Source organism: Dermacentor albipictus, chromosome 1 (assembly GCF_038994185.2).
Source record: "Dermacentor albipictus isolate Rhodes 1998 colony chromosome 1, USDA_Dalb.pri_finalv2, whole genome shotgun sequence".
Classification (NCBI taxonomy): Eukaryota; Metazoa; Arthropoda; class Arachnida; order Ixodida; family Ixodidae; genus Dermacentor; species Dermacentor albipictus.
The window spans coordinates 200,967,481-200,992,183 of record NC_091821.1 but is presented as its reverse complement, the minus strand read 5'-3'; the positions used below and the strand labels follow the sequence as shown (position 1 = coordinate 200,992,183).

The window sequence follows — 24,703 nt, the reverse complement described above, 5'->3', positions numbered from 1 at the left end:
GTGGTACATGCAAAAAACTACTTCAAAGCACCTTTTTGAGCTTTTGAACACGGCTTAATTAATGTCGAAGTAAAGTAAGTTCACTAAATTATGCACTTTTTTGATGTTACCTCATTACTTGCCTTACTGGCTTTACATTCACAAAAACATTATGCTTCAATGTTGCACTAAAAACTGGCGCTCTTTCTACAGTGTGTTCGGCTACACCACTGACGATTCCAGCAAGATCGGTCAATAAAAGTATTAGTGCAACAGCGCTTGCTTCCTTAAGCAGAAAGCGCTGCGTCACTGAACAGGTGCAGCAACAACTCTAGACAGGAAACAGCCACAGAAATACCCGCACCTTGACGGTCACATGGTTACATGTTAGCGCCAGAATTGGGCCATTTAATAGCAATGTGTCAAACATGCACTGAAATAGAGCACGATAGTCGCCTAGCTTCTGGCTTGCTGCTTCTCGCGCTCCTTTTCTTTCTTTGAAGCTTCCAGCTTGGCCTCCTCCTCTTCGTGCTTCTTTATGAGCTTCTCAACTTCCGACAGAGGCAGAATGGTAACGCGCGTCTTGTTACGTTGCGTATCTCTAGTGAGAGTAGCCATCTCGAGCTTGTCCGCAGTGAGCTTCGTCATGTCGAGTGTCTTGCTCAGGACTTTGATGGCCAGAGCCAGGGCATCCTTTAGTGTGGTCTCGTTCTCCTTGTATTCTTGCTTGAGGATGGACACGGCGGCAGCACTGTTGTTGCCGATGCAAGTCGCCTTCCAGCCGCTGTAGTTACCACTCGGGTCAGACTGGTACAGCTGGTAACCGTAGTGCTTGTCCCAACCCATGTACAGGATTGAGACAACGAACGGACGCTTACCTCCATACTGTGTGTAAGCTTGCTTCAAGTCACAAAGCCAGGTGACAAGGCGCTCGCAAGGGATGGACTCGCCGTACTGCAGGAGGTAGCGCTGAGGGATCTGACGCAGTTCGTTAGTGAGCACGTTTGCGTCTGAAGTGATACCGGCCATGCTGCAGGCCATGTCGTCGTGCAGCTTGTAGATCTTTTCGGCAGTGAAGACTTCGTCAAGTAGCTTGTTCGTGTACCTACGCTCAGCGGCCAGCAAGATGCCGTCGGACGCCAAGATGCCCAGGCATCTTGACGTCCATATGATTGTTTGTTTTCCCTGCCTTATGCAATGTCAGTGATGATGCTACAGCAGGCTCGTGACGGCCCATAGATGCCAGCCATTGGGCAATCATTTGTGGCCACGAATTACTCATGAGCACAAGCTTGCACATGCATGCACACCCTTCCAGGTATTCTAGTAAATGGAGAAGCTTAACACATCCCACCTGTCCTGCACAGCTCCTTTGTCACCCTCAGGTGCTTATGTCAGATGCCAGTGTCAAAGATTTGTCACAAGGAGAAGAAAAAAAAAGCAACGGGCATGGCACAGCACAACAGAGGAGTTGAGGAGGAACAGGGAAAGTAAACATTGCACTCATGTCTCCGTTCATATTTGGTTCTTTTTAAAAAACCTTTTTCAGGAATAAAATCCTTGAAGATAATCATACTTATGCCAGCCTGTTCCTAAGTTACAAAAGATTGTTTCAGTGCACTTATAATGCAGCTTGTCCAGAAAGTGTTCTGCATGTTGGCGAGTTATGGAAAGTGCGAAATGTTGGAAAAGAAAGTTCAAGCAGAAGAATGTTGTAAGATATTTTTGTAGAAGGGCAACAATACTTGTGTAATGGTTTGACCTACCAGCACAAATTACTGAAGAATTGTGGTGGGTGTGTAAATGAATGCTCGCGCCTTTGGACTGACTCTAATTGCTGTCGCTCTTGGACGACTCCGCTAACTTTCGCTGCGTGTTAACTAAGGTGGACGGCATCGGCCGTGCACGCAGGAGCCTCGAAGGAAGGAACTTCACTCGTTGGGATCCGTTTCGAGACTGGTTTATTTACAAAAGATATTGAAGAAAGGAGAAGGGAAAGGGAGAAGAAACACAAAGTCCACGTTCTCTTGTGGCCGCACCGAGGCGTTCGTCCTTGTTGGGGGCGCCCGCGCCTCGCACTGAGTGGGCGGTTCGCCGAAAAGGCGGTGGAACGGATCAGGTTGTTGGTAGATGCGCCGGCCGGCACGTGCAGCAGTGGGGCGCCTCTCGTCCGTTCGTCGGCTCCCTCTTTCTCTTGTGTCGTCGGTCCCCCAACCACGGGTGCAACAATGTTTGCTGCTCGTTTGCGACTTTCAACAGGGTGATCATGTGCATGAATAAAGCATGGACTTCAGTGCACGAAATGGAGGTATGTGAAAGAAGCATATAAAAGAACAGGCTTAATGCAATTATAACAATGGAAACCAAGTAAGAAAGTGTTCCTTTGAGTGACATTTACATTAACCAAATATATAAAAGGTTGGAAAAGTTGTGCATGTTTACTTGCCTGCATGTGATGAGCCGGCGCGCAATAGTCTTGAACATAATTGCTGGTAGTATTGGTAACTGAACAGTAACAGCTCACAAGTTTGAGCATAAGGCAAAAGACTTAGATGGATCATGGGTCAACAAAATTTATTGTCTGGCATTATGGCACCAAAATTCAGGCGAATCAACTTGGAGAGAGCGCCAGTTTGGAGGTATGGGCGAACCATGTCTTTAAGGATGTGCACACTTTGCCACAATTAATTTTTTTCCACCGTGTACTGTGCAAACATTGCATGATTTGGATACACTTGATTGTCAATAGGACTTTGTCAGACAGTGCTTGATTTGAAAAAGAGATGAAATCAAAGGTGAAGACGGTATTGTGTGGCAATCTGTTATTGTTAAGGGGGTATGGTAGGCTAAATGGGTTATCTTCGTTTCAGCTTTATATCTCAGCAACTGTTTCATATTTTATTTTGAAATCTTGCATGTTGAATAAGAATGCTTATCGGCTTCATTTGATGTAATTTTTTGCACTAAAGCCTTTTTTGTTTCTTTTTTTGTGCCCGAGAACCAAATTTTAGGCTGGGGTGCTACATTAAATGTACCTTTTTTCAGAAACAAAAATAGTATGACCGTGAAATTTTGCACAATAATTCCACGTGATAGTGGCTTTAAACTGAACCTAAAAGAAATTGGGTTTCTGCAATCATCTCACAAGAAAAAAATATTGCCCTCACTTTTCACCTACTTTGAGCGAGCCTTTCCAATTTTGTTTTCCAAAATTATAACTCAAACAGTTTTTCAAAGTTTTAGGTTAAGACTATTTGCAAGGGATTTCAGTATAATCTCAAAAAATTTCAGCGTAATCGGCAGCATAGCTTTCCAGAAAAATTGCATCAAAGTTAGAAAATTTTTTAATAAGTGATTTTTAGAAAAATGCCATTTCATGTTCATTTTTAAATACCACGAGGCACAGTTTTTTGGCGCCATTCTTTAAATGGCTTTGAGAACTCCTGCGCGCTCGCCACTGTAAGGCTTTTGCTCTGCACAGTGTGTATTACTTTTTAGTAATGAAATAAAGCAAAAGTTTTTTTGATGGAAAACAACATTCAACAAACCCTCGTATCCATAATTCTTAAATACCAGAAGGAGCGGTTTTTGGCGCCATTTCTAAATAGCTTTGGGTGCTTTTACGCGTTTGCCACTGCACGGTTTTGCTCCGCATAGTGTGTGTTATTTTTCATTAATAAAATTATTATTTCTTTTTTACCCTACCATCGCCACCTTAGGGCTCGGTCACACATGTTGAAGTCATCATTGGCATATTCTTTGGGAGAATGTCACACAGGTCCTTTACTTGGTTCAGTCTTTATGATCTATTTATGTTACTACAGGTCTAACTACCACAAAAGTTCACACTCTGCATTTCCACCTTTCTTTTTTGTGTCTCGTGGTATCACGTAACTCCTATCTTTCATTCAGCTTTCCACAACATTGAAAATATACTCAACTTTAGAATGTGTTCTTGGCTTCATGAGTCTTTTCATTTAGTAGATTTTGAAGTGACCTGAGGTGGCACACTGTTTAAATGCACACATATTGTTGGAAATGTGAAGAGCAGCTTGATGATGATGGTGCAGCCGTAATGGTAAAAGTTGTTAGTATAATTTCCTACCCCAAAATCCATTGTTAGTAAATGATGGCAAGCATCTTGTGGCCAGTTCTTCACTGTTTTTTGGTGATCCAACAATTTACAGACAGATTATTATGAATTAGGTAAAGAGCATGTCACTAAACAGATCATGCCATATCTTAAGGTTAATTCATTAGACAAAACTTTCTTATTTTCAGCTGTTGTTGGGAAGTGCCACACCACTTAATTGGGCCTGTGCTCACACAGCTATCTGCCTAATTTTGTCCGGCCGCCATGACCCAATAGTTTGTTTTAGGCCAGATCCAGAATTTTTCTTTTAATGTGATAGCATTTAGCAGGATACCCCTTGGACATTGCGGTTAGTATTGGTGCAGAACAGACAGCTGTCACAAAACCAAGGAGTGGAGGAGGCGAGGCATTGGCATGACGTGTTAACTGGATACTCAAGAGAAAATAAGTTCAGCTGTATTAGTGAATTGCCCTTAACAATATCAGAGCTTATCAGGCCTTCTCACTTACTGTGTGAGAAGGCCTGATAAGCCAGAAAAGACATTAAAGTGAAAGACTTATTAAACTGAAAGACTTATTTACTGCATAAACGTAGCTAAAAGCGGGAGGACCACGAAACGGCCCGGTCGGCATCTTGCAGCCGCAGCACACTTTCACCGCGGCCTCCAGCAGAGGTGTACCAAGCAGTTCTGCAAGGACTTGTAGGTAACGTCGAGTCCCTCCGGGGTGAGCGCCACCTGGTATCCTGGTGGCGTGGCCATGCCGCTGCGCCTGCGCTGCCCTGTGGTGCAACCGAAATGTCGCCGTGGCTGTGGAGTGGAGGCAGCGGTTCCCTGCCAAGACACGCCTAGAATATTGTGTTCTCCACGCTCCCGACCACTCGCATCAAATCCTGGTGTCCTGGCGGCGTGGCCATGCCGCTGCGACTGCGCTGCCCTGTGGTGCAGCAACCGAGACGTGGCCGCGGCTGTGGAGTGGAGGCTGCAGTTGCTTGCCCAGACACGCCTGGAATGTTGACGCCGCCACCGTGGAACTTATTCGGCTCAACAACGCGATCATGTTGGCCAGGTGGTGCTGCTTAAGTTGCTCGTCGGCGCTCAGAGCGACTCATTCCAATGGTCGATTGGAATGACAGGTGCAGCATGTGCAGCACGCGGCACGTAGCCTGGCTGGCCGGGTATGATCTCACTCTCCCAGTCCTCCATGATCCGCTCAAACCCAGCGCACATTGACGTAACAGTATTACCTTGTTACTTTGGGAGAGTTGTATTAGTTGTCACTTTGGCTTTAATAGAGTGCTCCAAAATGGGCCGGCGTTGCGCGTACCCGGTGGTTCGAACGGGTGCGTTGCGTTCACCCAAATAGCCAACTAATACTGATTTGGCTTGGCTCCCGCTGGAGTTTTAACAGGCGGTGGTAGTGCGCTTTGGACATTTCTTGGATTTCTTGTGAGCGACTGTGATACAGGGTGTAACCTTTCTCTATGGTGAAACCTTTTGGTGTTTCTGCGTTGTATTTTCGATTTACGTGGTCTTCGCTGCCGTGGTTAGTTTGTTGGCTGGTTAGTACATGTGCAAACGGTATTTTGTGATGTTCTGGGGATGTGTCGCGACATCATTCGAACACTATTGGCGGCGAGGAGTTACGGAGTCGCCATCTAGCGGAAGCGCCTCGCTGGCGTAGTATGAGGGATCAGGCGGCGCGCTTCTCATAGGTTTTGCTGTCAGCGCTCACTGAAAACACCACGCGCGAGCTCTCCCGGACATTTCTGTGAGTACTTTCGAAACGAGATAAGTTTTTTACTCTCTAAATAATAATATTGGGCAAACTGAAAGCACACAATCGTTTACAGACGCTGTCTCTTTACCGAATACGTACAGTGAACGCCACTGCGCGCGGTCACCGCGATGTAGTCTCCCGAACCGGCTTCTTGCGTGAAAGGTAGGTAAACGCTGAGAGCAAGCTATGTGAAATATGTTCTTATAGTGTTTGTATAACTAAATGGAGCGTAATAGAACGAAGCCTCAATGCAGCGATCGCGCAGATTCCCAGCGACCGGCGCGTCTGGATGCTTGTCCGCGCACTGTTTCGCTTTCTACGCGTGCGCGTTTTTTTCACCGTGCCATGAGCTTTAGGCCGCAGAATATGAGCATTTGACAGTATACAAGCAACCATTGTTGCATGGGTGTTATCAGAGCTGTTCAAAAATAACTTCATTGTAGAGACTTCGACGCCTACGGGGACTGTGATGTGCCGTCGCGTCGATTCAATCTTTTTTTTTTCTTCTAAATTCTTTGACCTTTCAATATTATTTCTCGAGTTGCGTCGCACTGTATGTTTATCGGTGTTCTCAGCGTGCTATTTCCCGCTGCTCCTTTTTTGTAATCCAGTGCATGCATTAATTCATAACACAACATGACCATATGCCATGCTTTTTTAAATGTGCTTCTTACCGCTGCCTTTCCACTCCACTCAACTTGCCAGTATCTATAGCATCAACAAGTTCATAGACCAAACCGTCATGACATTAGTCGGGCAGCGGACTGGGGTGAGCGCCTCAGTGCGCGTTTTCAGAGCATCGCAGACCGGGCGCCGCAGCAGAAATCTTCCTCACGTCTGTGCTTGCTGCATACCCGAGTTGTAGCCGATGTTTGCCGGTTTTATGTTTCGCGAGCCAAACTTCACGCAGCTTGTCCTGCGGCTACGTGTGAATAAGGCTGACTACGGGCTCCGTTGCGTACATCCGGCATTGTGGCACCGAGCAGCAGCCTACCATGTTGCGCGCCTTCAAAGGCAGCCACTACCTATTGCAGTGCTTTTAAGTGTTGTAAAGGAGACACTCGAAGAGGGAAAATTTCGCCACAAAATGAGGACCGCAGCGTAGGAGGGAATTGAAACTCTCGTTTTCAGCTCGCTTCGGCGCTCCCGAAGCAGCCGACGCGGCCGCTATGTCCACGTGATCCCTCCTAGCACGTCACGCCGATGGTGGCGCCAGCTTTTCCAGTGGTGGAGCTCGAGGCCAATACGATCAGAGCAGAAACAAGGGCTATAACCTCCCCCGGTAGTCGTGTAGGCGTCAGCGCTCGAAGTATTGGGCAGTGCATGGTGGGAGCCCGTTTTATCTGCGGATGCGTGCTTGCACCAACTCTGACGAAACTCTGATCATTCGGGACCAATGAAAGCAGTGCTGTATTGTTTTTGTTCCCTGCTTAGTTCGCCTGTTTACATACTCGCCTGAATGTGTGCTATTGTGATGTGTAAGTTTTCCCCCGTCGGCCTGTACCAGATACCTCGCATTCAGCTGCTTGTCACCTGTGGTCGTTTTATAACTTTGCTGCAGAATTTTGTCCTTAAGTCGAATAAACTTGGGAAGGAAATCGTGAAGCTTTACTCCCGCAAAACTCTTGTACGTCCATAGAATTTACAGTTCAAATGCAACACATATCCTCATTTAAATTTTATAAGAATTTATGATTTCAGTAAATTGAAATCGCAGATAAACAGAATTCAATAAATTGAAGATTTCTATATGCACACCAAATAAGTTATGCAAAGTAAAACGGTTTGTTACTATAAAGTTCAATATATGGAGGTCTAATTGTACAAAATTGATTGATATAGGGGTTGATTGGATACAGGGTTTGCATATTCACACGCCTGCTTCCTTAGTCAGTTGTTACGTGCCGGTCTACTTGGGCAATAAACCAAGCAACAATGTTAATGTTTTCGAACTGTTCATATATCGGGAGCACACCAAGAATGTGATCTAAAACCTCCAGGCATATGGTGACTTTCTGTTCCAAAAGAAAAAAAAAGTAGTTGTAATAATGTGTACAGTGGCATAGCAGAGTAAACAAATAAAAAAGCAGGCTTTTTAAGACAATGCTACATTTTTCTTTCCTAATTACAGCAGCCGTGCAAGGTGTTCTAGATCAGTTATAGTATCTGAAAATTCATTGTGATGGGCCAGTCTGTTTCCCTTAGTGTTATAATGGCCTCATATTCTTGCGAAGTTAATCATATTACTCCTGTATCCTTGCTACATTGAACTCCTGAAATGTTTTATCCCGGTCACTCCTCCTCATCCACCATGCTTCTGCTTAATAGTTCTCAAGGCAATTATATTGCCCTCCTCTCCCTATTATTCAGGCAGAGAAACAGATCCACATGGCCATCACAAACTAATTTTCACTTGCACATGCCCTGACGTTCAAAACATTGCAGTTGAGCTAGAAGCTAGAATCAAGCTAGAATATAGAATTGGCACTAGTGAAATGTGAAGGTTGTTGGCAAAGGTGCCCACAGTGTGTGAGGCCACAGTCTTTGCGAAGATAAATGTTTTGAGACAAATTATATAAATTTTGCAGTTGATATTGTTGTTTTATTAATGCTGCTCTTGCTTTAGTTATCCTTTTTTTTAGTCACCATATGTGTTAAATGTCAGCATTTTATATTATAGCATTGAAATATATCAGTGGGGTGGGGGGCCCTCATCTGGATAGTTCATTTCTAATGCATACACTTTGCATGGCTTGTTCGCGTTGCCAACACCTACTGTATTACTTTGCAATTAAAACCTTCACAATTGTTTTTCACACAAAAATAAAACAAGCAGTCTAAAAATGTTCCTTAGTATCATGCAATATAGCGCTCCTCTCACCTAAAGCTGTATGTTCTCGAGGCACAGGTAAACAGCTACATGTTAGCTGCAAAACCTCTTAAAATTGCAACAATATCGAATACATTCAGACAAAAAAAAATATCTTGGTGAACATATTGCTGCAGATGCTGACCAGCACATGAGTAGTGCTTCTTTTATTACAAGCATTTAATCACCTTGCAGAGAGTGTGTACCACTTAAATCACAATCATTTTATTGAGATATTTTTGTGTCATTTGCATGTGACAGAAGCAGGAAATAGTAAGCTGACTCTGCCTTAAAGCAAACATATGCATGAGAGAGCGCTTAAAGCATTAGTTGTTCAAACCGAGGCTTCGGTGTCTAGACTTCACGACGAAGAGAGTAAAATGTGAGGTCACTTACCCTGTATTCTGAAACCATCTATGACTGGAAGCTTCATTCCACTGAGCTGAGCGCAGTGCCACCCCTCGACTGAAGACGACACTGTGTTTCACAGTAATTGACATAAAGTTTAATTAAAGCTAAGCAACCGCCTCTGTCAAGGAGCGGGGCTGCTGTGCATTTGAATCCAGGTGGAGTGTTGAGTGGAGAATACGGGAGCTAGTCATCTTTACCTATCCTCGAGCCTCCTAAGAGATTTCCTACAACATTTAAGCTCAGCCTTTCTGTTTTCTTACAGCATAATTATTACAGGTGGTACAAAATATTGCATTGTACAGTTTCTATAATTCTTTGGGAAAACATCCATCACCTCACTAAACAGGAATAGGCTCAATAGGTTCACTGGTATCATCTATAGTGTTTCCATCCAAGACCTATTGCTACTACAAGGCATTGCAGACATTCAATGACGTAGCCAGAAATTTATTTCAGGGAAGGATTCCCCACTGGCCACTACCACTCCCCCATCACCTCTCTCTCTCGCACTATATAAATGTGTGGAGGGTTTTACATCACACCAAGACAAACTCCTAGCACTCCCTGGACAGGAATGCTTTAGCAATGAGGATGCACATTTTTACGTTGCCAAAACAACTTTGCTTAACTTCTGACAAAAGTTTTTCATTGCTAAGGCATGCAGCCACTATGCTTAAAATTATGCTATCATCCTTGTGCTGTTTTTAAAAATAACATTTTGTTTACAAATTGATGTATTTATATAATGTATATTATGACCTAGTTGGTACATTACTTAGGAAAGCGAACTGTGCTAAAAACATGACAGCGCTCTGTCTTGTGTCTTCTTGTTTGCAGCCCAGACTTGTTGCAGCCCAAGTAACAGTGGAGGTCAGTGTTATTTTCTTACCAGATTTGCTAGTGAGTGGTTCAGCCATGGCTCTGTATGGAAGAGAGCGGGCACTATTTTGCAAGTCGCCTATTACTTAATTGCAGGCATTATGGGCATGCTTCCCTGACACCTGGCTATTCTAAAGACTGCAGAGCACCAAGCACAGCACATGCTATGACAGGGTAGGTGAATCGCAGCTAAGGCAACTGGCCACGGCCATCTGGTGTTGAGCAATCGAGCAGTGATGAGACAATCCCCCTATGTTCCATAATTTTTCACTTAACTTCATTCTTGATGCCCTTAATGCACGTCACCACCCTAGCCCCCTTACCGTATCCACCTCCCCACTCCCTGGAGCTCTCTGAAACTCTTTTCAGCATATCACTGTCGCACTTTTCAACATTCACGGGGTTGTTAAATGACACAGCATTCTCTAACATTCCTATATTTATGTTTCTGTGTGGACATCGAAGCCATTCACCTAGCTCCCCTAGTTTGTTGTGGCGGCTTCTTAGCTTCCCTGGTCCAGCACCCCCCCCCCTTGATATAAATTTCCGCGCACAAATCAACATTCTGTAGGCCTTTCTTTCTTGTCCCGTTTTCTCTCCATTTTTTCATTCTTAGCAGTGTGTACAAACTAGCCTATGAGCGAGCTCTTCTGAAGTTTATTAACATAATGAAAGTCAGAGTCAATGGAAAGTAAAAAAAGAAAAAAAAAGGTGGGGGAAGTGTTTTTTATGAGTTTTCTAAACAAGCAAGTTGTAATATAAGTAAGTTGTATAATAGCAAGCACCAAGTATGAAAGAATAAAAAATGCATTTGCACTTCTCGTCTGACGAAATTTACTGTGCTTTTACAGAAATGAAAATCATTGAAAAGGAAGTAAGTGTTTACGTTGAGATATGAGCACGTAATCTGTAAGCCTCGCAAGCTTATTATGTCAAGTAAAACAACATGAAATCCTGAGAAATTAAGCTTCTTAAGTACACGTGTTATAATAGGAACACCAACCTTCTTCAGGATGATAAAAGCACTGTAGATCAACGTTCTCCTTGTAGTGGAAACATTGTTAAATCTGTTAAGATGTGAATGTGGGCAAGTTGGTAACAAATTTCTAACTTGCTAAAGCACATTACTGTCCTCATCGAACTAATAACTATAGTTTCTTGTACATGTGTCTTGATCACATTCAGCACAACATTATGCATTTTTATCTTTCTTTAATACATTCTGTAGCCCCTCAATGGATTCAAGATGCTGGAAACCTATGTTGAACTACAAAGTGCTTGCCATTAAAAAAGACAAGAGGTCAGTTCCTGTGTTAGAAATATTTATTAGTTAGAGAAAGGCTAAATGTTAGTATGAACGTTAGCCATGTTTTCAAGTTTTCATCCTACTCATTTTACAGTTGAAGCTAGCTTGCTTCTCAGGTTACTTGTGCTTAGAATTAAAGCACAACAAACAGATGAATGGCTTGCCAGGGCGTTATCCACAGAAAGTGGTCACTTTTCTCACTCTCACCGTAGTGTTTGGGCTACTGCTGGTACTGTTGGCCGCATAGCAGCCAGTGCAGTGCCACTGAGTGTCGTGTACTGATGTGCCAGTTTTTCTTAGCATGTGGACACTCCTCCCACGAGTTTCTTCAATGTTGTCTTGACGAGGGCCGAACAGTGAATGAGCCAGTTCATCTTGAAATTTTATAATTGGCGTAGAGTTTCCTTCAAGCATGCCACAAATGTTCCATGCATTTATGATGGCACTTCCAACAAGCAACTCAACAGCTACCTTTCTGTACCACTTGAGTCCTTTTCTAAGGCAGTTGTGATATAACGTCATTTGGTCACTATAGTCGACACCCTTTTTTGCTGCATTGTGATCGAGACCGGCCTGATGTTTCATGATTGGTGCGCCGTCCCTTGTTTGCTTCCCACTGTCCACCAAAGTTGCTTCATATTTGGCGACAGATGTGAGTATCAGAACAGGCCTCTTGTCCATCCACTTCAGTGCCTTCACTCCATTTTTGGACTGAAGTCCGGTAACACTGCCATTTGCAACCTTTACTTCAGTGAGATCTTTTGGCAGCCCTTTCCTCACTGAGCAAACTGTGCCACAAATGAAAGTGTCTTCCTTTAGAAGGTGAAGAGTGAGCGGCAAGCTCATGTAGAAGTTGTCTTTGTACAGCGGGCACACGACTTCCTTGTAATTTTGCAGGAGTTTCAAGCATACATCTTCGGCGTGTCCGATGCCAACTGTTCATTCACACTTTCCGGCATATACATCAACCTTTAGCCTGTAACCGTCTTTGGTACATGCCTTAAACAGCCTGACTCTGTAAGAATGAAAGTCTGCCACGCCATGGCGCTATTGTTTCATCTATCACAACCTCCTTTCCCGGCTCAAGCACAGTGGCAAAAATTTTTGTTCAAATTTCTCTACCAGAGGATGGATCTTAAAGACATGATCCTGCAACTCTGCAACCAGTTAATTGTCCGCGAAATGCCGGAACCTCAAAAGTAGGGAAAAGGCGGTCACGGCTCATATTTTAACGAATGAGTTCAACACCATACAGGTTACTTTTTGCCCAGTAGTGACTCAGAAAGGAAGATGGACGAGATTAATACAAATTGGTATTCCAACAAATGCTTTCGTTTGTTGGAGATTGGTTTCCATCCAATTTTTCAACTTTGATTTAGATTTGGGAGTAGGAAGACAGAGGAGACCAATACAAATCAGTATTCGAATAAATGCTTTAATTTCTTTGGCATTGGTTTCCGTCCAATTTTTCAACCGTGATTTAGATTTAGGAGTAGTTGACTTCAACACTTGTGTGAACCTGTTTGTTTCATTGACCATCATTTGCCAAATGTCATCCGTAATAAACAGTGAACATAAAGATGGGGCATAACGGCTAGATGGCAACTGAATGATATTGGGCGGCCTAGAGTGCGGTGTCACACTAGGCGAAGTGGTTGTTGCTGGTGTCCATTTCTCTAGAGATGGGCTGAAAGAAATGAGAGCATCGTATCCTGAATCATTCACCTCAGAATCGTCAGTCAGGTCTGACTCTCCATTCGACATGCTGGCTGAGGTCTGTGATGGTTCGTAAACACTGTCTTTGTCACTGATTTCACTGTCTGTCCACTGCTGAACATCTGACACTGAAGCACTTGGGTCATCCGCTGGTGATCGCGAAGTTGCTGGTGCATTCTTCTGGCCCAAAACTAAGTTTATTTATTTCCTCTGCATTGTTCTTTCTTTTTTTCATCCATAAGGGGCATGAGGATCTATCTATTAGACTCGCTGAAAAGTTTGGGAGTAGCAAGAAAAATGCAGATACTTATTCCAACGGCACGTATTTCAAGAACTGCGGCGAAAAGTTTGCAAGAAACCCACCTGAGAAATGTGCCGCCACTCCACTCCGAAACAAACATGCCACCCCATGTCCAATGCAATGAAAAGATATATTAGTTGCAATTTCAAACCTCAGATGGCAACACAAGAGCGAGAATTCTTGCGTGTGGGTCACTGGTGAGTCACGCTGCACACAGCATAAAAACGTTTTCATTGAGTGCATTGTGGGTTGCCAGTGGGTCATAGCATTTAACATCAGACAAGTAGTCTACTGGCTATCTATAACCTCACACAACAAAAATCGTACCTCTGAGTTCAAGTGTCATAATGTTATCGCAGCAGCAAGCAGATGAATGCCCCTAACTTTGCTGCTGCATAGGAGGAGCACAGGCTGTGCTGTGATGTCATTCAGAGTGACACGTGACTTAGATTCAAGGCAGCATCAGTTATTTGTTGAATCTGTTGCTTCAGTGGACTAATTAAAATTTAGAGAAATAATGAAAAATACAACCCGAATGTCTGGGTGCTCTTGTTTTACTTGGCACTCTAGCAAGAGAGATGAATTTCCGTTTCGTCTCCTTTTTCCGATGTTTGCACGCGCGCAGAGAACGAAACTATACGTCATTGTCTACTGTGTTCCAGCATTGCGATCATGCTCTTTCATCCTCCCGCGTTTCCCTTAGTGCTGGGGCACTGACTTATACCGCTAATCACGTGTTCTCGTGTAGAGCGCGCATTATCGTCCGCTACAGAAAACGAGAGAAGCGTAACAGCTCGCGCGACACCGTCACCGGAAGTGTGCCGTTGACGGTGAAAAAAAAAAAAGACGGCAGGGTATACCCGCCGCGCTACCCCTCGGCTCCGGTATGGGAGAACGCACTGAAGGAAATTCGCTTACACAGGCGAAACGGGAAAAGTCGAGAGAGTGTTTATATAGGCGGCGACGCTCGCCTCCTGAAATCATGTGTTCGCGGCATTTCAATCATTCTCTCTCTGCTGTTAATGAACCAATTTGAAAAATTCTTGCGGTAGAACACTTCTTAGAGGGCACATCACAACTTTCAGCGTATAACCAAAATTTGTTATGTAGCCTGTGAGGGGCCCTTTAAAACAAACTCGGTAAAAATCGGGTGTACCGTGGGATGTTGTTATAGCTGTGTCTAGCTTCACAGCCCTCTACACAAACATTGCTGTGAAGCCTGCGGCAGAAATAGAGTTTTATTAAATCAAAGGACTGCATAGAGCGCGCTCTTGTGTTGTGCTATGTGAATTAAATCGTTCGTTTCCTGCCTGCACAAACATTTGTATCTCGAGTGGATTTCGAGCACACCGTATAATAACGTGCAGTTCCGTCGTGCTTCGCAGCACTATACACAAGCACTGCCGTAAAGCTAGTGGCAAAAGTACGATGTCATGAAACCAGATCAATGCATATACCACGCTCTTTTGGTGCGCTGCGTGAATGGAAACATTGCCTGCCTGCACAAACGTTTGCATCTCGAGTTAATATCAAACAGACCATATAATATGTGCAGTTTTGTCGAGCGCTTCACCGCACTGCATGCAAGCATTGCCGTAAAGCCTGTAGTATGAATAGGGTTTCATGAAGTCAAATGAATGCGTAAACCTCGCACTTGTGGTGTACAAGGTAAACAAAGAATTCGTTGCCATGTCTCCGCAGTAGTTGGTCACGTTGATTTGTGTGAGCATATGGGTTCATGTGCCCCATCTACCTATGTGATGAGAAAATAAGCAAGAATATCAGCTGCTATGTGTCGATGCATATGCTTTTTATTACAAGGTGTAGGAGCAGTACATCTTACTGCATGAGTAAACCACTCATGGAAACAGTACGTTCCTTGAACATTGTAGCTATTTAATAGCCTAGGAAGCGCGCTATATTGGAAGTTGCAATTTTTTTTTTCTGTTCGCAAAATTCAATAACTGAATGCTTTTTCTAAAAGCAAATTTCGCAATGATACGTGTGCTGCGTCAGTAAGTTAAGTAGGCAGCACATAATTAGGCTAAACCTGAGGAATATCTGCAGGTAGGGATTGATACAAATGTGTATTTGTATAATACAGAGTATTTAAAAAAAATGTTTTCTCAAATGTTTTCAGTGTGGAGTAAGGAGTTGCATATGCGTCCAGTGCTGATTTCAAGTGCTCAATTTTTGTTGAACCTTGATGTAACAAAGACGTAACACTCAGCACTCTACTTTGTTACATCAAAAATTTTTTTTACAATGGAACACTGCATTCTACTATACGTGCCACTCATGCGCCCCAAAATTTTGGCCCCTCTAAGGAAGTCACTGTTTTAAGTCACTGTTCTCTAAGTTTCGTCCAAAACTTAGATAACGCTACTTCCAACACTCGTGAAACCAGCAGCCACGTTGGCTTGCTGCCTTTACACCGGCCGCAAATTACTTTTAAAAATATGTGGCACGCGCGGGCCGTGTATATGCACTCTGCTGCGCGCGGACAGCCATATGCACGGGCACGGCCGGGCAAGAGACGTGGCGCGCTCTCCTACCCTAGCGCGCGCTTGATCACAGGACGTGGACAGCGCGCATAAAGCTGCCATCCTTCTCGGCTCACCCTTGCACCCTTTCATTCGCAATTAACCCCAGCATGTGAGATGCAATGGGCACTATAATTTTATTTATTTTATTTATTTATTTCACAATACTGCAGGCCAGATCAGCCCAAGCAGGAGCGGCATGAAAACACAAATCATAACAGCACACATATGCAAAAAAAAAAGATTACATTGCATGTAACATACAAGAGAATCAAAAATTAACAATGACAGAGCAGAAATTAAAACAATGAACATTGAAACTGTTTACTTTCTATTGAAGAAATAAAGTTTGAAGGGCCTGTTCTACGTCAGGAGAGCGAAAAATTGATTCAGGAAGCGCGTTCCAATCAGCTATTGTTTGAGGAAAAAAACTGCGCTTAAATGAGTTTGTTTTAGCAAATATAGGCTGTAATGCGTGTTCGCTATAATGTCGGGTCCTTCGAGTTGTGGAGTGCCTGAGGAATGAGGGGGGAGCAATGCTAAGCTTTCCTGCCAAAATTTTATGAAGGAAAGAAACGCGGCTAAGTTTTCTACGTGTACTAAGCAACGGGATATTATTGTCCTTCATAAGTTGTGTTGGGGAGTCTGACCTTCTGTATTTATGAAAAACAAAACGTACTGCCTTTCTCTGAATGAGCTCTAATTGATAGATGTCTTTCTTAGTGTGGGGGTCCCAAATTACGGACGAGTATTCAAGTTTGGACTTGATGAAAGTTTTATAAGCCAAGAGCTTAATATGGCTAGGAGTATGTTTTAATTTTCGTCTCAAGAAACAGAGCTTCGAGAATGCAGTTGAACAGATCTCAGAAATATGAGTGCCCCAGGTTAATCGGTTGTTAAGAGTTATTCCTAGGTATTTATACTGTGAGACCTCTCTAATGTGACTGTTGTGGAGGCAGTATTGGTAACAGCTAATATTTCTTTTTCGCGTAACTCGGAGAAGTACACTTTTATCAATGTTTAAATCCATGTTCCATTCTTCACACCAGTGACATATTTTAAGCAAAGATTCTTGGAGCAATTTATGGTCTTCTATTGATGTTATTTCTTTATATACAACGCAGTCATCTGCGAACAATTTTACTGACACTGACCTCGGAATTACATTTACTAAATCATTTATATATATTAAAAACAGCAGAGGTCCCAACACACTACCTTGCGGAACACCGGAAGTAACTGCAAGCGATTCAGAAAGGGTGCCATTCACATCAACAGACTGCGTTCTACCACTTAAGTATGCTCTGACCCATTCTACAAGATACAGCGGAAGACCAATCAACTGCAATTTATAAAGAAGCTTTGAATGCGGTACCTTATCAAAAGCTTTCGCCATATCAAGAAAAAGAACATCGATCTGTCCTGAGTTATCCAGTACGCTGAGAAAGTCATGAACCGTCGTAATTAGTTGAGTAGTGGTTGACATGCCCTTCCTGAAACCATGCTGAAAAGGTGGTAGGATGTCTTTGTCCTTTAAAAAGTCATTTATAAAGCGGGCCACGATGTGCTCTAGGAGTTTGCAGGATGTAGAAATAATTGATACCGGTCGGTAATTAGTCACGAGTAGCTTATCCCCTTTTTTATAGATCGGTACAACACGAGCCTTCCTCCAATCCTTAGGTAACTCACTGGTTTGCAGAGATAAAGTGAAAATTTTAGCAAGATGCTCCAAGATATGGTCGGCATAACGCTTTAAAAAAGCATTTGGAATGCCATCAAGACCATGACCTTTCCGAATATTTATTTTACGAAGCAACGACAAAACCCCTTCTGTGGTAATGACAGGAACCTCGCCAGGATCGATGGATTGTTTCGGTGCATCAAAAACCATATCTGAACATATTGTCACTTGGACTGAACATATCTGAACATATTGTCACACTTGGACTTTAAACCGAACATCAGGGCGATGGCGAAAATTCGCTTAGGATGTCCAAAAATTGCTATCGCAATAATACACTATGGAGAAAGGTATAATGGAAATTATCTGTGGATGGGTCGAAACCCCCTAATTTCCCAAACGCACCCATCCACTGGCACGCAGCACACATGGATCCAGCGCGGCACGCTGCATCATTAAGGCGTATCGTTCTTCTCTAGCTCGATGATCATTTCTGCAGTAGTCACTTGGCGAGAAGCTTAATTTCCAACCTATGCGCAAGTGTCATACCCGAATTTCGAAAGTACACGGACCATATATGTGTTGGCAAAATAATCAGAACTCACTATTTAGACTTGCCAAAATTATACTTAGCTGCTCACTTGAACTCGTAAGAATATACTATACTCAGCCGAGCTCACTCGGGCTCAAACTCGCCAAAATACTGCTCAGCTGGGCTCACTCAGACTCATGGGATGATCTGAGGGAGTTGACTCATCACTGAGTTTGCCAGCGTATGATGTGTGCTGAACCACAAACCTGGCTTTCTTGAATAAAAACAGTTGGTCGCTACAGCATATGGATGCACATAAGTGTAATTCAGAGAGCGCGGCATTGTAAAGGCTGCCACAGTTACCATGCCATGCTGCAGCTCATTTCAATCATGTCAAATGCAATACCCCTGCCAGCTTTTAGTCAGTCGATCAAATGTGGTTGCTATTTATCTCATCACAACACCTCATTTTCCTGCCTAAGGCTTTGGGTGAATTTTCCTTGGCATTCATTTTGTTACTCTAACAGGTTACCAGTTATCTGTTGCCTATCCGAAATTTGAAGTTGTGCACATGTCATGTGGACTCCATGCCAAACTCGTAGTACTGCATGCGTTTTTGCAGTTAGGTCTAGAGTTACAGAATCGCATGTGGGAGTTACTTTAGTTAGCAACTGTAGCTTTGGAACAAACATGTGCATGAGAGGGTGCTTAAGTGTTACCTGTCAAGACTGGGAGCACCAAGGCAACTTGTGCAGTAAAGGCATGGGCAGTACGAGCCCACAGATTTTACTAAGTGTGGCTGAGGTGATGCGTCTAGACTTCACTATGAAGAGAGCCAAATAAAAGGTTGCCTATCCATCATACCTATTCTGGAGCCTTTTCTTGAGCTTTTCTAAATCATTAAGCTCAGCGTGTACACTTTATCACAGCATAATTATTACATTTGATATTAAACATTCTATTGTGCAGTTTCTCCAAGTCTTCGTGAAGGCATCTATCCCTAGATTAAACAGGAATAGGCTCAATGTTGACATATCTCCACAGTAGCATCTCCAGGACGTCCTACTGTCACAATGCATCACAGACATTATTTGTGAACTCCAAAAGTGAAGCTCTTCGTTAACATTGGCTAAAATTGTATCTTTATATAGCAAAGTGATCATGCATAAATCTGTATGTCATGATAGAACACTTCGTTTCTCACGGACTTTAGTTTATAATTGTTTTCAAGTTCAGGAAAATTGTGCAGTGGGCTAGTTGGTTCGACATACTTAACACTGTTGTGTGGAGTGACGAAGAGACAGGACTTGAGCGAGAAAACAACACACGACACCTGAGCACAAACTATCAACTGGTGATTATCACAAGACAATGATTCTGCTGAAAAGTAGGAACCAAAGGAAAAGAGAAGTCGTGAAAGCATACAACCTCAAGATAGACCCACAGGGCTCGTGTGTCAGCCTGCCGTCTATTTCACTCAGCAATAAAGAGATTAGCATAATCGCTGACAATTGAGGGTGTAGGTAGACAGAGAAGAGGACTCCTGTGCATGCATGTAGGCTTTATGTACGCCTCACTTGCAGAAAAATAAACCAGTTCATAGTTTGCGCTCAGGTGTCGTGTGTTGTTTTCTCGCTCAAATCCTGACCCTTCATCGCTCTGTGCAACAGTGTTAAGTTTTCAGGTTGTTCAATATGTGATGTAGGAAGGGTAAAATTGATGGGAAATCCCAATATTCTCGGGCATATTGCGAAAAATATGGCCCAAGTCAAGTGTCATTTTAGGCTTCACTGTCCCCTTTTATAGGGCAAATAGTAATAGTTTGAATTCTATGGACGCTGGTTGCTTTTTCTGACTTAACCTAGGCGGTGCTCAGCTCTCAGTTGAAAGGAACAGGTAAACAGGAGGACTTGCCACATAAGCAGGAGGTAGCACTCCACACAGACTTAAGCTTAATATACTGCGTGCTTCCACAGCCCTAGGGGGCTAGTCTTTAAGTGTTGACTAAGTGGACTGTCCATTCCAGTACATGCTGAATGAATAGAGCACGAGAGCCCATGGTGACGATTGCCGCTTGCTCTACCAGCTTAGAGCTCTACCTAATCAGTGTGTGCTGAAATAGTCCACTTAGTGGATCATTACAGAATCCTTCCCTAGGCTGATGTTTGTGTTGGTAGGTTGCAAGTATTGCACTTTCTTTCCTTTCATGTGGGCAGTTCCCACACATGGATGTCATTTAACAAATTGTATTCATATTGCCTTTGGTCTATAAATTTCTAATTCATGCTTATAACCAGGCCTACCAGCTCTTGTCCTGCATATTTATATAGCCTTTTCATTTCTGCATCTACATTGCACATATTGCACATTGCTCATTTCTGCCTGCTACATTGCACATATTTATAGCAAACTGGAGTCATTCTCCATTATACCCTCAAGCACTTGAAGTAGACACTGCAATAACACCAAGGGAGAGGGGACAGTAACGCAAGAACCTTATTGGGCTTGTAGTGCTGCTGAAGGATGCACACATAGCATTTATGCTAAAATTCTCAGCAGACATTCCAAAGTTTGTACGAGTTCGACTTTAGCTGGCTAAACTGAATGATTCATATTGAAGGCAATTCTTGCAACACTTGGTCAAACTGAATGAAACTGGACAGCACAATTAGTTGTGTTCATCTACCATTTATATGACTGCTGCCCCGAGCATTGTGTTTGTTACTTTGCCTTTCGTTTCTGTACTATCAAGTTCAAGTACACATGTACTTTATCACTGTACAAGTAGAATGGCTTCAAGGCTTTTCCTGGGCATTCAACAGTCACTATTTATTCCTATAAACCTTCCTGCATGTGAAGGCAAAATAAACTTATTAATTCATGCTGGAAGTATAAAATGACAGGTATTTGCACAGAAAATGTTTATTTTGAGCACCGAGGTTCTTGCTGATGTAGATATGGTGCTGGCTCCCTCCTTGCCCGAAGCATGTGCTTGCTGAACACAGCACCAGATGATGGCTTCCTAGGTCAAAAGATCAAATTGAAATAAGAGGCATTTTGTTTTAGCTCCGAAAAGAGAAAGGAGGATTGAGACATTAACATGTATAAAAAATACTTGCCTAAAGAAAAATGAAATACACAAGCAGATTCACTAAAGAGGTTCACTTTCAAGAGCAAAAGTATTAATTAATTAAATTTAATTTATGTGGTTTTACGTGCCAAAACCACTTTCTGATTATGAGGCACGCCGTAGTGGAGGACTCCGGAAATTTCGACCACCTGGGGCTCTTTAACGTGCACCTAAATCTAAGTACACGGGTGTTTTCGCATTTCGCCCCCATCGAAATGCGACCGCTGTGGCCGGGATTCGATCCCGCGAAGAGCAAAAGTATGGTTACGATGAAAATTACAAGGAAGCTTCACTGCTCATTGAGGTTTAAGTTCAGTAGTTGAGCCACGAGGGTTATCATGCTACATCTTGCATATTATGTTTTGTAGAACAATATTGCACTTTGAACTATGTAGTGCCTATTTAAATGAACTGACAAGGAACGCTGAAATTCCAGGCTAGTTTGGTCTGCACAAGATATGATACAGACACTGTACTGCATTCATTTAGTGTTTTTGTCACTGATCTCATGCACAAAGGTCATTCACACCTATCCTACATGAAATGCAGTTACTTCTTTGAAGCTTCATCTAGTCCTTGAATTTGCTGCATGCTTATGTCTGAGGAAATTTGTTTGGTTCCTGTTAATGTAGTACATCTAAGCAACTGCTATCAAATGCCCATAGTGTTCCCTTGCATGTACAAAACATCCTTGGCCCTTTCAATGCACAATACTCATTACATTTGACACTTGGAACTCGTGCAAGGCGCCATTTAGTATTATATGCTTGTCCACATCTGATAATACCTTCATAGCTGGGTCATTCCCATGCCAAATGCCTTGGTTATTACTGTGACCATCTCACACTTTTCCTTTAGAATCTTCTTGTCCACTTTTAAGGAAGCATCCCATGACACAATGTCTCCATACTAGTGTTCCCTTGCATGTACAAAACATCCTTGGCCCTTTCAATGCACAATACTCATTACATTTGACACTTGGGACTCGTGCAAGGCGCCATTTAGTATTATATGCTTGTCCACATCTGATAATACCTTTGTAGCTGGGTCATTCCCATGCCAAATGCCTTGGTTATTAGTGTGACCATCTCACACTTTTCCTTTAGAATCTTCTTGTCCACTTTTAAGGAAGCTGCTGCTGCGCCGACCTCGGCGTCCACCCTGACCGAGGGAGCCACCGACACCCACTTCAGGCGAGACCATGAACACATTATGTTCTTAACACCTCTAGTTCCCACGTCCTCTGCCGCTCAGGACATTCATTCCGTACTCAAAGCAAACATTGACCCAGTCAAAGAACAAATAGGAGCCGTTACTATACGAAAGACTTCACAAGGGCTGACAATCCTTTCAAATGACAAGACATCAATGGAGCGGCTTAAGGCTGCCCTCGAAAGAAATCATGTGACGAACACCACCATGTCAATCCGCTTACCGCAAAAACGTAAGCCTCACATTAAGTTAACGGGGGTTGATCCTGACATCCCTGCCACTAATTTAGTTGCGCAACTCAACGCCCGCAATCCTGGCTTGGACTTAGATATCTCGTTATGCTCGGTCCGCGTATCCATTAAGGAACGCTCGGGCAACTATTCCCACGTATTAGAAGTTAATCCTTCGGCGTTCCGCTCCCTCCTGAGCCGCGGGCGGGTTATGGTGGGCTAGACTTCGGCAGCGGTGGTAGAAGACCTCCATGTCCCCACCTGCACGTTTTGTGCGACCTATGGCCACCCTCGCCGCGCCTGCCCCGTGCGACAGCAGGAGGCTATGGCCGTGTGCACGCGCTGCGCGGGCCTACATCTTTACACACAGTGTACTGTTCGCTTGGGAGACGTGGCAGTGTGTTGTAACGAGTGCCGCAAGGCCGGTTTAGCAAGCACGCACCCCACTGGGGACCGCCTCTGCCCTCTTTTAGCCAGCCGGGTGGCCCGCTTGAGGGCTAGAACCGATTATGGCTGACGCCCCCCACAATGCTCCTGGGTCGCCGCGCAACGGCCGCAGTGAAGCGGATGGTAGGTCCCGCACTTACACGCAGTGGTGGACGTGTCCACTGAGCTCGCGTGTGAGACTGGGGCTGCTGCGCGGCGTCCTCTCTATTCTGCGAGTTCCTTTGTTCTTTATTTACGAATCCTTACTTACGGTCTCGTGCGTTGCTCGTTGTATCCCCACTAGCTTTTGCTCAATTCTGATTCCTTCCTATTCCCTGCCTCTCACCATGCTCGGTGCCTCTCCGCGCCTCCTGTCCGATCTTCTCTCCTTGGCAATTTTTCGGCAATTGTGCGACCTCCTCCATCGGGTGCGTACGTGCGAGGACGCATGCGCATGGTTGTTTAGCGTGACCCGATGGCTCTCGGACACGTGTTTCCGACTGGTGTTCTGTTGGCCACACTCTCCGCCCCGGCATCAGTGGCTTTTCGTTGCTTTTGGCCAGGATGCATACCCTTAAGTTCTTGCAAGCTAACATCGATCACACCAGGGACGCGATGAAGGTGTTGGTCGACCACATGGATCGGGGCAGGTTCACATTTGCCATCGTTTCGGAGCCGCACATCCGAGATGGCAAAATTGCCAATGTACCACCTTCCTTAACAGCTTTCCATACACTGGAGAACCCGCGTGTAATGCTGCTGGCACGTGCTCCCGGATTTGACTTATTCCCGACGTATATCTCGCAGTACGTAGTTGCGGTCAGCTGTGCTTGCCCGGGGCAGGATTTTATCATCGTAGCGACGTACGCCCCACCGCATCGTCCTATAGACCCCATCCTCGATGAGCTCTGGCAATGTTTTTCACGGCATCCTTCTCAGAACTTTGTTTTGGCCGGCGATTTTAATGCCAAGCACGAACTCTGGGGCCCTGTAGGTGGTGATATACGGGGCGTCCAGCTGGCAAGTTTTGCTAGCGGCAATGGTCTTCACGTCCTGAATGACCCCGCTTCTGCCCCTACCTTCGACACACGATATGCCAGTTCGTGGATTGACGTTACGATGCTGTCCGTACCTTTAGCCAGCAAGGGGTACATCTGGACAGTATCGGACGCGGACACGCTTTCGGGCCACAGGTATATCGAATTTTCCCTTTGCGTGACTTCCGGTATCACAGTAAAGCGTCTAACCACATATGCGCAGTGTGAGATGCTGAACGCCTTGCAGTGCTCCGACTGGTTCGCACGCGTGAATCGTTGCGCCTTTTCCACGCCTCTCTCGTTGGACATGGTGTTAGCGCAATTCTATCGTATGTACGATGTGCTTTCTCACAAGCACATGCGCGTAATTCGACAAAGGGGTGAGCGGGCCAATGCATGGTGGACCCCGCATTTAGGTGAGGAGTGGGCAAAAGTGTGTGCGATGCGACGCCGGGCTCAGCGGACAAGGGACCCTGCGCTCCGTACGATTTTCCGGCAGCAATATGCCAACGCTTTCGCGGTATACAAACACCACATCCGGATCGCAAAGGACAGCTTCGAAAAAACAGTCTGTCGTGA

At 44.2% G+C, this 24,703-nt stretch overlaps 2 long non-coding RNA genes and 1 pseudogene across 4 annotated transcripts in view; 1 reads left to right on the top strand and 2 right to left on the bottom strand.

Annotated features, from left to right (window-relative positions):
* Positions 1-324: 324 nt before the first annotated feature.
* Positions 325-1,130, bottom strand: LOC135903149 (proteasome subunit alpha type-4 pseudogene; annotated as a pseudogene).
* A 793-nt stretch (positions 1,131-1,923) lies between these two features.
* Positions 1,924-4,788, bottom strand: LOC135903151 (uncharacterized). Its single transcript, XR_010564736.1, has 2 exons — positions 4,655-4,788; positions 1,924-2,228 (listed from the first exon to the last, which is right to left on the bottom strand). It is a non-coding gene; the product is annotated as an uncharacterized lncRNA (long non-coding RNA).
* Positions 4,789-5,761: 973 nt separating this feature from the next.
* LOC135903150 (uncharacterized) overlaps positions 5,762-24,703 on the top strand; it is a 38,764-nt gene continuing 19,822 nt past the window's right edge. The window contains exons 1-5 of one of the 3 annotated variants that reach the window (XR_011511035.1): positions 5,762-5,842; positions 5,925-6,013; positions 9,969-10,001; positions 10,107-10,184; positions 10,862-10,884. This is a non-coding gene — a long non-coding RNA (uncharacterized lncRNA). The remainder of the gene's footprint in view (positions 5,843-5,924; positions 6,014-9,968; positions 10,002-10,106; positions 10,185-10,861; positions 10,885-24,703) is intronic. The other 2 variants (XR_011511036.1, XR_010564734.2) reach the window with 2 other exon arrangements.